Genomic DNA, 12,500 nt, shown 5'->3' on the forward strand with positions numbered 1-12,500 from the left:
AACTGCTAATTCAATCACCTGATTGCGGAATGGGGTTACCACCACTTTAGGTGTGTAAGCAGCATTAGGTCGCATAACCACTCTGTCACCAGAGATCGAGAACTGAAGGCACGATGGACTGACTGACAGGGCTTGCATGTCACCAACGCGTTTTGCTGACGTTAACGCCAGCAGCAGCGCAGTCTTTAAAGAGACAAACTTTATGTCCACTGTCTCCAGGGGCTCGAACGGAGGCCCTGTGAGAGCACGTAACACCACTAGCAGATCCCAAGAGGGTATGAGGTGTCTCTCTGGCACCCTGAGCCGTCTCACCCCCGCCATAAAGCGTGACGCTAGCGGGTGACTGCCAGGAGAACTGCCATTAATGCCTGCGTGGCAGGCTGAAATGGCAGCCATGTACACTTTGAGAGTAGAAGCCGCCTTCCCCTCATCAAACAACTGCTGTAGGAATTCTAGAATAACGCCCAGCGCGCAGTTAATGGGGTCGTGCTGCCGCGCAGCACACCACCGCTCAAAACTGCGCCACTTCAGCGTATACAGAGCCCGTGTTGATACAGCTCGGGCACTCTGTATTGTAGCCACCACCGCGTCCGACAAGCCTTTCAGGTGCCAGGCTCTGAGACGCCACCACTCCGGATGTGGGTGCCACACTGTCCTGTGCGCCTGCGTTAGGAGGTCCCTCCGCAGAGGCAGCTCCCAAGGCTGCTGCACTGACATATTGACCAGATCTGCCGCCCACGGCTGATTGGGCCAGTGGGGGGCTATCAATATCAATTCCCTGCCCTCGTCCGCAATCCTGGACAGCACCTGCTGGAGGAGCGGGATCGGGGGAAAAGCATATAGGGGTAGAGCTGGCCACTGGTGGCCCAGCGCGTCTATGCCTAGTGGGGGATCGTCGCCCCCTAGCGAGAACCAGAGCGGGCAGCAGGTGTTCTGCCTGTTCGCGAACAGGTCCACCTGCGCCTTGAAAAAACGCACCCAGATCTGACCTATCACTTGTGGGTGAAGACACCAGTCTGCTGCTCGAGGATCGCCCCTCGATAACAGGTCCGCACCGTAGTTGAGGTGACCTGGTATATGAACTGCCCTGAGGGACAGGACGTGCCTCGCTGCCGGAGCAGGCGAGTCGCCCAATGGTGTAGTGACGGGGAGCGCACTCCGCCCTGGCGATTTATATACGCCAAGGTCGCAGTGTTGTCCGTTCTCACTAGTACATGCTGACCACTCAGCCTGGGCAGAAAGTGTTGTAGAGCTAGGACTACTGTTCGCAGCTCTAACACATTTATGTGAGACGCGGCCTCTGTCACTGACCAGAGACCGTTCACGCCTCTCCCTTCGCAGACCGCTCCCCAGCCTTTGGTGGAAGCGTCTGTGGTCACCACCACGCGACGCGACACTATGCCCATAGTGCCCGACGCGACGAGAAACCAGGGGGTTTTCCAGGTCGCCAGGGCTTTCCTGCATCTGGAGGACACCACTACTCTGCGATGCCTGTCTGTGACTGCGTTGAGCTTCATAGACAGGTACCATATTTGGAATGGCCGCATGCGCAACATCCCCAGCGGGAGCTCTATAGCGGCCGACGCCATCATTCCTAACAGGCGTTGGCAGCACAGCGACGAGACTGACTGTCCCCGTCGGAACTGGCGCACGCATGTTTTGATGGCATTTATCCGTTCTTGAGACAGCCTGACCTCCATGGAGGTGGAGTCTAAAATCATACCCAGAAAATGCGTAACTTGCCTGGGGCAGAGAACGCTCTTTTCCCTGTTTATTACAAAGCCCAGTCGATACAGGTGCTCCACCACTAGATGGCCGTCCTGCACTGCTGCAGCCTTTGAATGAGAAGCAATTAACCAGTCATCCAAATAATTGTAAACGCGTAAGCCGCGTAGACGTAATGGGGCGACGGCTGCCTCTACGCACTTTGTAAATACCCTCTGCGCTAGGGACAGGCCGAATGGGAGTGCGTTGAATTGGTACGCTATTCCTCCGAACGCAAACCTCAGATATCTCCGATGTCTGTGGTGGATCGGAATGTGGAAATAAGCGTCTTTTAAGTCTATCGTGATAAACCAATCGTTTTGCCTTATAAACTGCACAAGCTTGCATGGGGTCAACATTCTGAACCGTAGCGGCATGAGTGCTTTGTTTAACACACGTAGATCTAATATTGGCCGATAATTCCCGTCTCTTTTGGGTACGAGGAAGTAACGGCTGTAGAAGCCTGCATTTTCCTCCTTGGGAGGGACTCTTATCGCTTCCTTTCTGAGCAGGGAGATTATCTCTCCTCGTAGGAAGTGAGACTGTTCTCGCTGCACCACAGACTGTATCACTCCGCTGAATGGCGGAGGGGAACGGGCGAATTGCAGCACGTAACCCCTTGTGATCGTCTTTAGCACCCATGGTGACACTGCGCATGCGCGCCAACTCTCCGCACAACCAGGGAGGTTGTGCTTTGAGTTGAATTTGTCGGGGACTAACCCGCTCATGGTCAATGAGTCTAAGCCTAGATCTACACCCACTCCGCCTAGGGAGGGAGATGAGATCTGGGGCTGCCCCCTCATGTTTTTGAAAAAAATGTGGGGATGCAACTGCACTGTGTGCATCGCGGGGGGAGTTGCACAAGCATGCCTGGGCACTGCGCCATCTGGGACACGAGTTAGGACATATGATTGTGGTGCTTGTGAAAACCTGCTTACCGTGCTGGACATGATTTCCACATGTGAGCGACGGGCTGATTTCTGCGGAGGCGGTGTGGACTCCACCGCTCCCCCCTGTGTGACGAGTGGCTGACTGTCACGATCAGGAAGCCTGAGGTCTCCCTCTGCCTCGCCCGCGGCGAGCGGAGTGCTGCCGCGGAGCCTGGGCTGCGCCCTGGGCAGGGCGCGCAGCTGGTCGCTGTGCTGCAGGCTGCGCTGGAGGGCGGAAGGGGTGTCTCTGCCAGCCTCGCCCGGTGGACACCTTTGCTGGAGGCGCTGGCGAGCGGAACCCGCTTCTCTTCTGGCCCGGTGCGGGTGTGGTGTGTCCTGAGGAGGACGTCTCACCCGCGCCACTAGAGCGAGGCATCCAAGCCTGGAATACCTCTCTGCTCTTCTGCTGTTTTTCGAACTTGGCAGCCATTTTGACCACTGCCTCCCCGAAGGCGCCCTGGACAGAGACCGGGGCGTCGAGGAGTGGTGCTTTTTTCTCTGTCTGACAGCTTAGCCAGTGATAGCCACAGAGACCTCTGGGTAGCCACCGCGGCACCCATCACCCTCCCCAGTGCCTGTGACGTGCACCCAGTTAGTCTGAGCGACAGATCCGTCGCGCGACGGAGTTCTGCCACAGACGGGTGATCTTCCCCCAGCGACAAGGCAAGCTCAGTCAGGAGCTTTGCCTGGTAGCGCTGTAGCAATGCAGCCGTATTGGTCGTGCAGGCAGCCTGCCCTGCAGCCAAGTAGGACTTCTCTGCCAGCTGAGCCTGGTGTCTGCCCACTCGCGTGGGCAGGAGAGGCTTCTGGCCGAGACGCATCGTGGGGGATGCGGGCGAGAGGTAGCCCGCTACTGCATCCTCCACCTGAGGAAAGGAGAGGTAGCCCCTCTCCTTAGCCATGTGGAGCTGCATGTAGGGCGCGAACCCGGCACCGGGGCTCGGCCCGAGTAGGGTATCGCCCATGTCGCCTGCAGTTCCTCGTGCACCTCCTCGAAAAAGGGGATGCAGCTGGGAACTGACGCGGCGGAGCCAGCATAAAACTCCCCGTCCAGCAGCGAGGACCGCACACTGGGAGGGGGAGGGAGAGGGAGCCCGAGGCAGCTGGCTGCTCTCAGCGCAACCTCGTGGAGTTGCTGGCCCAGGAGCCGAGACGAGGTAGGAGGTGTCTCCACCCGCATCCTAACGTCATGGCTCGTCTGCATTGCTTCAGCGATTGAGCTGTGCTCATCGGAGAAGTCTAGCAGACTATCATCATCCAGGCTGATGTCCAGCTCGAGTTCAGGCTGGACACCGCTTGGTTGAAGCTCCTCAGCCTCGCTGCCCGCAGCCCCAGGGCTGACAGGCGGCGGAGACGGGGAGAGACCCGGGGGCGGAGCTGCCGCTGCAAGGCGACTGCTCACGCTCACCAAGTCCAAGGCTGAAGACGCACTCATTCCTACGGGGGCGTCAGCCCCGGCTGGAACCAGTGCAGTCTCCTCGGCGTCCTTGCGCTTCCAGAACGCAAGGCGCCTGGTAGCCTTAGCTAGCGGGAGGCTAGCACAGATGGAACAGACAGGGGCTTTGCCCGAAAGCGTGCCCTCTGCGTGGTCCCTGCCTAGGCAGGTCACGCACCGACGGTGGCGGTCGCCCTTGGGACGGACGTGACCGCAGTCGGGGTAGTGTCTGGCCATCTTTTTTTCAATCTGAAAGTAGAGAAGAATGTTAAAACACAAGCACACTATCTGCAACGAACACGTTGTTAGCAAGCTAGCAGGCTAGTCAGAGACTTAGCCAGCCAGGCAGCCAGGATAGCAGCCACTACTTTCAAAATGAAGTTGAGCCAATGAATTTCGTAGCGCCCTGAGCTAGTGAGGGTTAAGGAACCCGGATAACTCACCAACCCGTAGAGAGCGAAAAGCACACAAAACTCTTTTGACTGTGGTAGAGCGTTTGAGATATGCTCGGAGATGTTCACTCCGTCTTGCGAAGTTTCAAAAGAGGCAGATCTGAGGGCGCGTAATGATATTATAGTACTCCTGGCAGGCGGGGCCAGGAGCGCGCGTTGACAGATCTCGCGGCCTTTCAGGCGTGAATAGATAAATGCTTCGATTTGTACCCATGACTGACGTCATGTACCATACTGTTATATCGCAGTGAACTGCGATAAGGAACACACACACACACAGAGCTAATTATTCATGGGTGTATTTCTCAGAGGAAAGAGGAAGAGGCGGAGGCCATGCCAGAGGCTGAGGTCGAAGTAGAGGTAGAGGAAGAGGAAGACCTGAAGCAGGAGTAAGATGTGCTCAAATAAGAAGAGGACCACATGAATCAGATGAACTTGAAAGGAGGACGGGGGCCCATATTCACGGAAGAACAAGAGAGAGAGATCATAAACATGGTTTTGGCCAATAATGCTATCAGGCTCAGAGAAATTTAAGCCACCATTATCGGCATGAAGTCTGCAGCATTGGTCTTGTGTGGTGTCTAATGTATACAAGTGTGTTTAGTGTTTTGCAAATCACTGTGTGTATTGTTTTGCAAAAAGTGTGAGCAGACATTGTGCTTATAGTGGTGCAAATGTGGGCGATGTTTTGCACTTTCTCTGTGTACTTCACTTACACTACTCTAATCACTGAGAAGTAGAAATGCTAAAAGTGTTTTAGGTTTTCAAGCAGTGTGTAACTGGTACAAACAGAATTAAGTCATATGCAACGTGTGTGTTTCATATGGTAACATAATATGGTTTTGATAAATTTGGGTATAGTTTTTACAAGAGTGTTTCATTTTGCAAAGGATCTGAGGTGTTTTGCTAATTGGGTTTGTGGGTGTGCTAATTCTGTGTACTGTTTTGAAAAACAAAACAAAACCATCAAAATCGTGCTTAAGCAATCGAGAATAACTGTAATCTCATACTACAGAATGGTTCGGGTTAGATAGGAACTACTGAAAAGAGATGAAAATAATTACACCACTGTGACTAACTCGTGTACACACACACACACAGCTTTGCAGCTTTACTTGTGACAGGGCAGAGTAAGCACTTTTTCCCGGCCCACATGGAGAAGTTGTGTCACCCCGGGAGGGGAGAGGAGTGTGTGTGTGTGTGTGTGTGTGTGTGTATGTGTGCATGCGTGCGTGCGTGCGTGCGTGCGTGCGTGTGTGTGCGTGCGTGTGCGTGTGCGAGTGTGTGCGCGTGCGTGTGCGTGTGTGTGTGCGTGTATGTGTGTGCGTGTATGTATGCTGTTTGCATGAGGCTACTGTAGATAAATTGTATGTTTATATGCAAGTTGTCTGGATGTGTGTCTGTGTTGCTACAATAGTGCATTCCACGTGTGTTTTAGGATATTACAATGAATGTGTGTGTGTGTGTGTGTATGTATGTGTGTGTGTGTGTGTGTGTTCCCTCTGTGGCTCAGACAGTGAGATTACAACAGTGAGAGACATACTGTTCCAGCCAAGGACAAACTGCTGTCTGCCAGAGTGCCAAAGGTCTGTGTGTGTGTGTGTGTGTGTGTGTGTGTGTGTGCTGCAGACACATGTATATGCCATCAGAGATGTTTGTTAGTTGTAATGAAGTGAGTGGGTGGGTGCAGGAATACTTGTCATACGTGTTGTTTTCTATGTGTGTGTGTGTGTGTGTGTGTGTGTGTGTGTGTGTGTGTGTGTGTGTGTGTGAGCAGTTGCAGATGTGCATGCCACATGCTGGAGGTAGGTTTGGGATCTGTGTGAGTGTTTGTTTGTCATTGCATACTGTATATGCCTATTGGTAAATGTGTGTGTTTCTGTGTGGTTGATTTGACATGCACACTGAATGCAAGTGTGTGTGTGTGATGTGAAAGACCTGCATGTTCTGTGTGTTAGAGTGCTGAGTGTGTGAGTGTGTGAGAGTGTGTGTGTGTGTGTGTGTGTGCGGGTTTGCATGTGTGTGTGTGTGTATGTGCATGTGTGTGTGTGTGTGTGCATGTTTGTGTGTGTGTGTGTGTGTGTGTGTGTGTGTGTGTGTGTGTGTGTGTGTGTGTGTGTGTGTGCATGTTTGTATGTGTGTGTTTGTATGTGTGCATGTTTGTATGTGTGTGTGTGTATTGGCTACAGTCTTGGCTCCTGCCCACACATCATCTCAAAAAGGCAGCCAGGAGAGGACCCACTACAAGTAGACCCTGGCAGGATGTCTCCAAGACTGTGTGTGTGTGTGTGTGTGTGTGTGTGTGTGTGTGTGTGCGAGTGATGGAATGTCTCCAAGACTGTGTGTGTGTGTAGTACAGGTGGGATGCATCCAAGGCCACCCCTAGTCCCTGTCTGTCTGTTGGCATAAATCAAAAATGGGAAAAACAGTCTATTCCTGCTTCCTGCAGAATAAATTCGAGTAGATATTATAGCTAATATTGAAGGAGAACAACAGAATAAAACTGAAACAAGGTCAGGGAGTGAGACCTTTACATCCATTTGAAAGAAAGAAATGGGACTCAGTTCACCTCTATCTTCTAACACCCTTAATGCTCCCGACACTCTCGCCCTTACTGTGCCCTGTTGTCAGATTCATTACACGTGTGTGTGTGTCTGTGTGTGTGTGTGTGTGTGTGTGTGTGTGTGTGTGTGTGTTGTCAGATTCATTACACGTAGTGCTTTGAGGTCACTCTCAGCAGGTCTCTTATCTTACTGTAGCTTGATTACTGTTCAACTCAAACAACGCCAGAACTGCTCCGTTTTTTAACCGTTGTCCCCATCTCTCAGACCCTGTCTCATGAACATCCTCTGTTTTCAAATGCCAGCTATAAACTCGGGAATGGGGACCGACTGTGAAGTTCTCCTTCCAAGATAGTGACTATCCATTTTTGCCCTGGTTTCCACAGTGGAGGGGAATGTATGAAGGCACAAAGGCATATGGCAATGTTCAGCCGTAGCGCTATCGGTTCGCTGGAAGTTAAACTTTACTTTCTGAGACATGGTCACCGGGGGAACACACTGTAACAAAAATCACGGCAACAGTTTGGATAGAGGAAGTGATGTAGCCGTCTGAGATTCTATCAGTGGTGCGTCAGCAAGTCTGCAAGTCGCCTTTGGATAAAAGCATCCACCAAATCAGTCAATCTAAAATGTAAAGCATACATTTATGAACAAACCAAAACCAGGACTCTAGTGTAGAAACAGGTAGGTCTAGGTCTAGAAACACTAGGGTGGTTCCTGGGGCAAGTGTGGGCCTAGCGTGGGCCGTATCCATCCCAGTCTTGTCTTGTCCGTTAGATGGGGGTTATACATCATAGGTAGTGTCAATTAAATTGACATTGATGAGCGCTGCAGTAGACTCGACTCGGTGTCGACCATAGCAAACAACAGAAAAAAAATCTACCGCTTTTACCGCGACTATCTCTGTTCAGTTTGATCCCCACCCGAGGAGAGGAAGAGGAAAAGAGCAGTCAGATCGGAGCTCACTGCTGCTTCCTAGAGGGAGGGAGTACTTTTGATACACAACAACAAACAAGGCTGACTTCAGTCAGTTTTTTATTGCACAAGCGACACACTGCAACACACACGATATATGGAGGCGACATAGGACACACACACACACACACGCAGACCTGAGGTCGCTGTGAATGTAATCTCTGCTTTTTTCCCATCCCGGACTGTCCTTCCTCCAGGACCCCCCAGGAGCAGTAGGCAGCTTTTCAGCGCCCGGGGACCAAGTGAACCGTCCGTCTTGGTCAGGAACGGACAGAAGAGTGTTCTGTTCTTTTTGCATGTTTTTTCTGTTGGGGTTCTTAGTGGAGGAAACCCCTTGTGAACACAGGGAGAACATGCAAACACATATGGAGTGTTCTAAGAATGTTACAGACATGCTGTGGAGTTGGCACTTCATCTTATTCATATCTGTCAGAGCAAAAAATGGTGTGAGTGTGTGTGTGTGTGTGTGTGTGTGTGTGTGTGTGTGTGTGTGTGTGTGTGTGTGTTGGATCATGGGAAAAATGCGATATACTGTGAACTGCAGACTGTGAGTGTGTGAGGCTTCAGTTGCTCGCACAGTAATCACTTTGGACAGTCCTGAGGTTAACTAAGGAGATTTTCCTCTCCCTCCGCAGTGCAGGGTTATGGGTAGAGAAATGATATGGAGCATGTGCTTCAGATATCACCCACCCACACACACACATACACATGGACACACACACACACACAGACACACACACACACACACACACACACATACACACACATGCACATGCATACACACAAACCTATACACATACACACCTTCCTGACCAGTCAGAAATACACACACACACACACACTCTCACATGCTGTCTTCATTCAGATGTCAGTGTGGTGTGCCTAGCATGTGTGCAGCGCGTGTGTGTCTGTGTGTGCATACGACACTCCTGACTGATGACAGAAAGGTTCATAAATAACGCTCATACAGGCTGTTGTGGATTATATGCTGGTCCATTAAACAGTGCCCACACAGATGGCCATTGTTAGAGTTGGCAGACTCAGGGACCTTTGACGATGGTTTCTGTGTGTCTGAGTGAGTGCAGTGTGTGTGTGTGTGTGTGTGCTGTGTGTTTCCAACAGACCCATCTCATTGTGTGTGAGTGAGTGTGTGTGTGTGTGTGTGTGTGTGTGTTTGTGCGCGAGGTGTTTCTGACACACCCATCTCATTGTGTGTGTGTGTGCTGTGTGTATCACAGGCTGCCAGGTGTGGGTGTGCATGTTGTGTGTAAGTGATGCAAATCATATGGGCATGGCCCTAACCAGCTATGAGATCATCAAGGACTGGACCTGTGTCATTTTTTCAGATTCAAAAATAGAAAAACTAAATGCAACTGAATGAGAAATACAGCGGTTGAGATTTTCTCATCCAAGTGTCTGCATGTACAACTCCAGTCCCTCCATCATCTTCCTAAAAATTGTGATCCAAGTAACTGACATTGCTGCGGGAAATTCTCAAAAATTGCAGTGATTTGATTTTTTTGTGAAATTATTATTCAGAAATTCCATTACTTTGGTCTTTTTTTGCTGAAATATTGTGTTAATAAGAGACCATTGTGACCTGCGGGAAATAATGCATGAATTGCAAAGATGGCAAAGTCCTGGAGGGACTGTAACTTGTGAGTTGGGAGAGGGCAGAGGTTCAGATTTTGGAGGTGGAGAGATCGTAAGCTGGCAGCATACCGTATTTGTTAAGACAAAAACAATGATCGGCATGACATTATCTATAAGAAGCTTATGCATCTGGAGTACATTAAACATGTTAAATATGCGAACACTGGTCATGGTGAAGGGTTATGCTATGTCAGTCATAGTAAGTCCAGTACAAAATAAAACTGTCAGTAGGCCCCAATTTATTTTGCAATGTTGTGTGGTTGTGTCGTGCAAGTTATAGCCTAGCATATACGTACAACCTTATTTATTATAGGTCTCCTCAGAATGTTGCAAAAAGGTCCATTGAATTGAATGGGCTATCCCGTTTGCAGGTCTGATATTTCTTTATGCTTGGCATGGTGTTGGGGTCCTGTTCGTCCTGTCGGGATTCATTTTCCTATACTGACTGGCGGACTATACATTATCTCCTACTAATTATCAAGCGGAACTTAATCTCAAGTAAAATAGCTTACTTTTATGCAAACAGCAACATTGAGTATGTAGGTAGTCAGGGCTGGCGTGCATGATGCCTGAGCCCGGGACACAATGATTTCAACAGGCCCTATCCCCACCCCAGTTAAAGGAAAAATATGCTTGACTACATTTTTTTCCAAACCCTGGTTAAGGCCCTGCACATGGACTGTTTGAATCTATGAGTGTGTATATGAAACTATCAATCTCACATACTCTCTCTCTCTCTCTCTCTCTCTCTCTCTCTCTGACACGCACACACACATACACACACACACACCTGCTCTCTTGTTCTGAAGCACACATTCATACACCTGTCTGCTGTCTCACTCACACACTCTTTCTGACTCACTCATGTGTCCCCCCCACACACACACATGTATAGGCCTACTCACACACACACACACACACACACACACACACACACACACACACACACACACACACACACACACACACACACACACACACACACACACACACATACACACACACACACACACACACTACACACACATACACTTTAGTTAAAGTTGCTTTAATTGGAGGAATTTACAGTAATCATGGTTAAAGACAGTTTGCTGGAGGCGTATTTTTTGCGTGAAGTTGATGAATGTGTGTGTGTGTGTTTGTGTGTGTGTGTGTGTGTGTGTGTGTGTGTGTGTGTGTGTGTGTGTGTGTGTGTAGGCTTATTGGGGGCGATTAATGACTCATAGTCCTGTCTTCTGTTTTTTGTCTTTTCTTAGTTTTTTGTCTTCCTCCTGTGAGTAATTGGTCAGTTACGAGTGAAAATAAGTGGGTGTGTGAGCAGTAAATGATTAAAATACAGGAAATGTGTGTGTGTGTGTGTGTGTGTGTGTGTGTGTGTACGTGTGTGTGTAAGAGAGAGAGAGAGAGAGAGAGAGAGAGAGAGGCTGATGACAAAGGAAAGTGTGTGCATGAGTAACTGCCATCCAGTGTGCGTGCTGAAGATGCCGTCTACCAAAACGAGATGAATGAGAGTGAAGACATTGTGAAATACACACACACACACAACTTCCATGCCAGGAATAGTGTAATAGACAAGAAAAATTACACAGTGTCTTGGCCAACACATTCAGATGTATGTCTCTCCGGGGATTGGCTGGAGGAAAGGAGAGTCTTCCCTGATTGGCTGACAGAGTGGATGAGTGCGATTATGAAATACAGCTCTAATAAATGACCGTTGGGGGCGAGGGAGGGGTGGGGGCCGGGTGGGGAGGGGGGGCACTATCTACTGCCAGTTTGGCAACCAGCCAGCGGCTCCACCTGCATACACTGAAGTCATAGTGCACAGCGTTGCTATGCTGCAATGTGTTCTGTTGTGGAAACCAGTGCCCAGTCAGAATCACTGGGTCCTGATTGCCAAATGCCTTTGTGGGAGACACAAGCAGATAACATGACCAGTGATTAGTCATTAGTCTCCCACCCCAAGAATGCTTCACCCCCCCCAGCCCGACCCGACCCACTCCACTCCACTGCAGCTCTGTCTCACACTTGAGGTCAAATGGTGGTACATTAAAGGGTCACAACATTTTTTTTTTAATTCACAAAACCTTTAAAAAAAATGTAAGTTGTATTATTTTTTTTACATAATACACAACCGTTACTGATGGCTAATGAAAGACTAGGGCTTATGTCTAGCTGAATTCTTTGAAGAGGCCTTCCCTGAGAGAATCAACTGAACAGAAAGGGAAACTGTGGCTTTTTTCCCTTGCCATCTTTCGCCATCCACCCTTCTCACCCTCATAGTGACACACACACACACACACACACACACACACACACACACACACACACACACACACACACACACACACACACACACACGCACCAAACTAAAACACAGAAGTTTCTGTGGGGAAGTGAGTTCATCAGCTAATCACGATGCTCCGACTATACCTTATTAACATTCACACGGAGCTCAGTAATTGTTCTACGGTAGAGGAAACAACACATTTCCGGTGGCAAACGGAGCAGTTTACTCCGGAGGAGATGGAGGTTCCTGTGTGGGAGGTCTGCCCAACATGAAGAAACTAATTCATGCATGGAACTCCTATGCCTGTGCACGGACATACTGTACCCCAGCATTGCGTTGACCCACCCATGTTTGCGCTTAGGATCTTGCTCATGTTATAAAATTAGCTAAATGATTTTGCCAAGTTATTCAATAACCTGTGTAGGTCATGAGTGGTTGACTTTG

The sequence above is a fragment of the Clupea harengus genome, chromosome 20, assembly GCF_900700415.2.
Source record: "Clupea harengus chromosome 20, Ch_v2.0.2, whole genome shotgun sequence".
Taxonomy (NCBI): Eukaryota; Metazoa; Chordata; class Actinopteri; order Clupeiformes; family Clupeidae; genus Clupea; species Clupea harengus.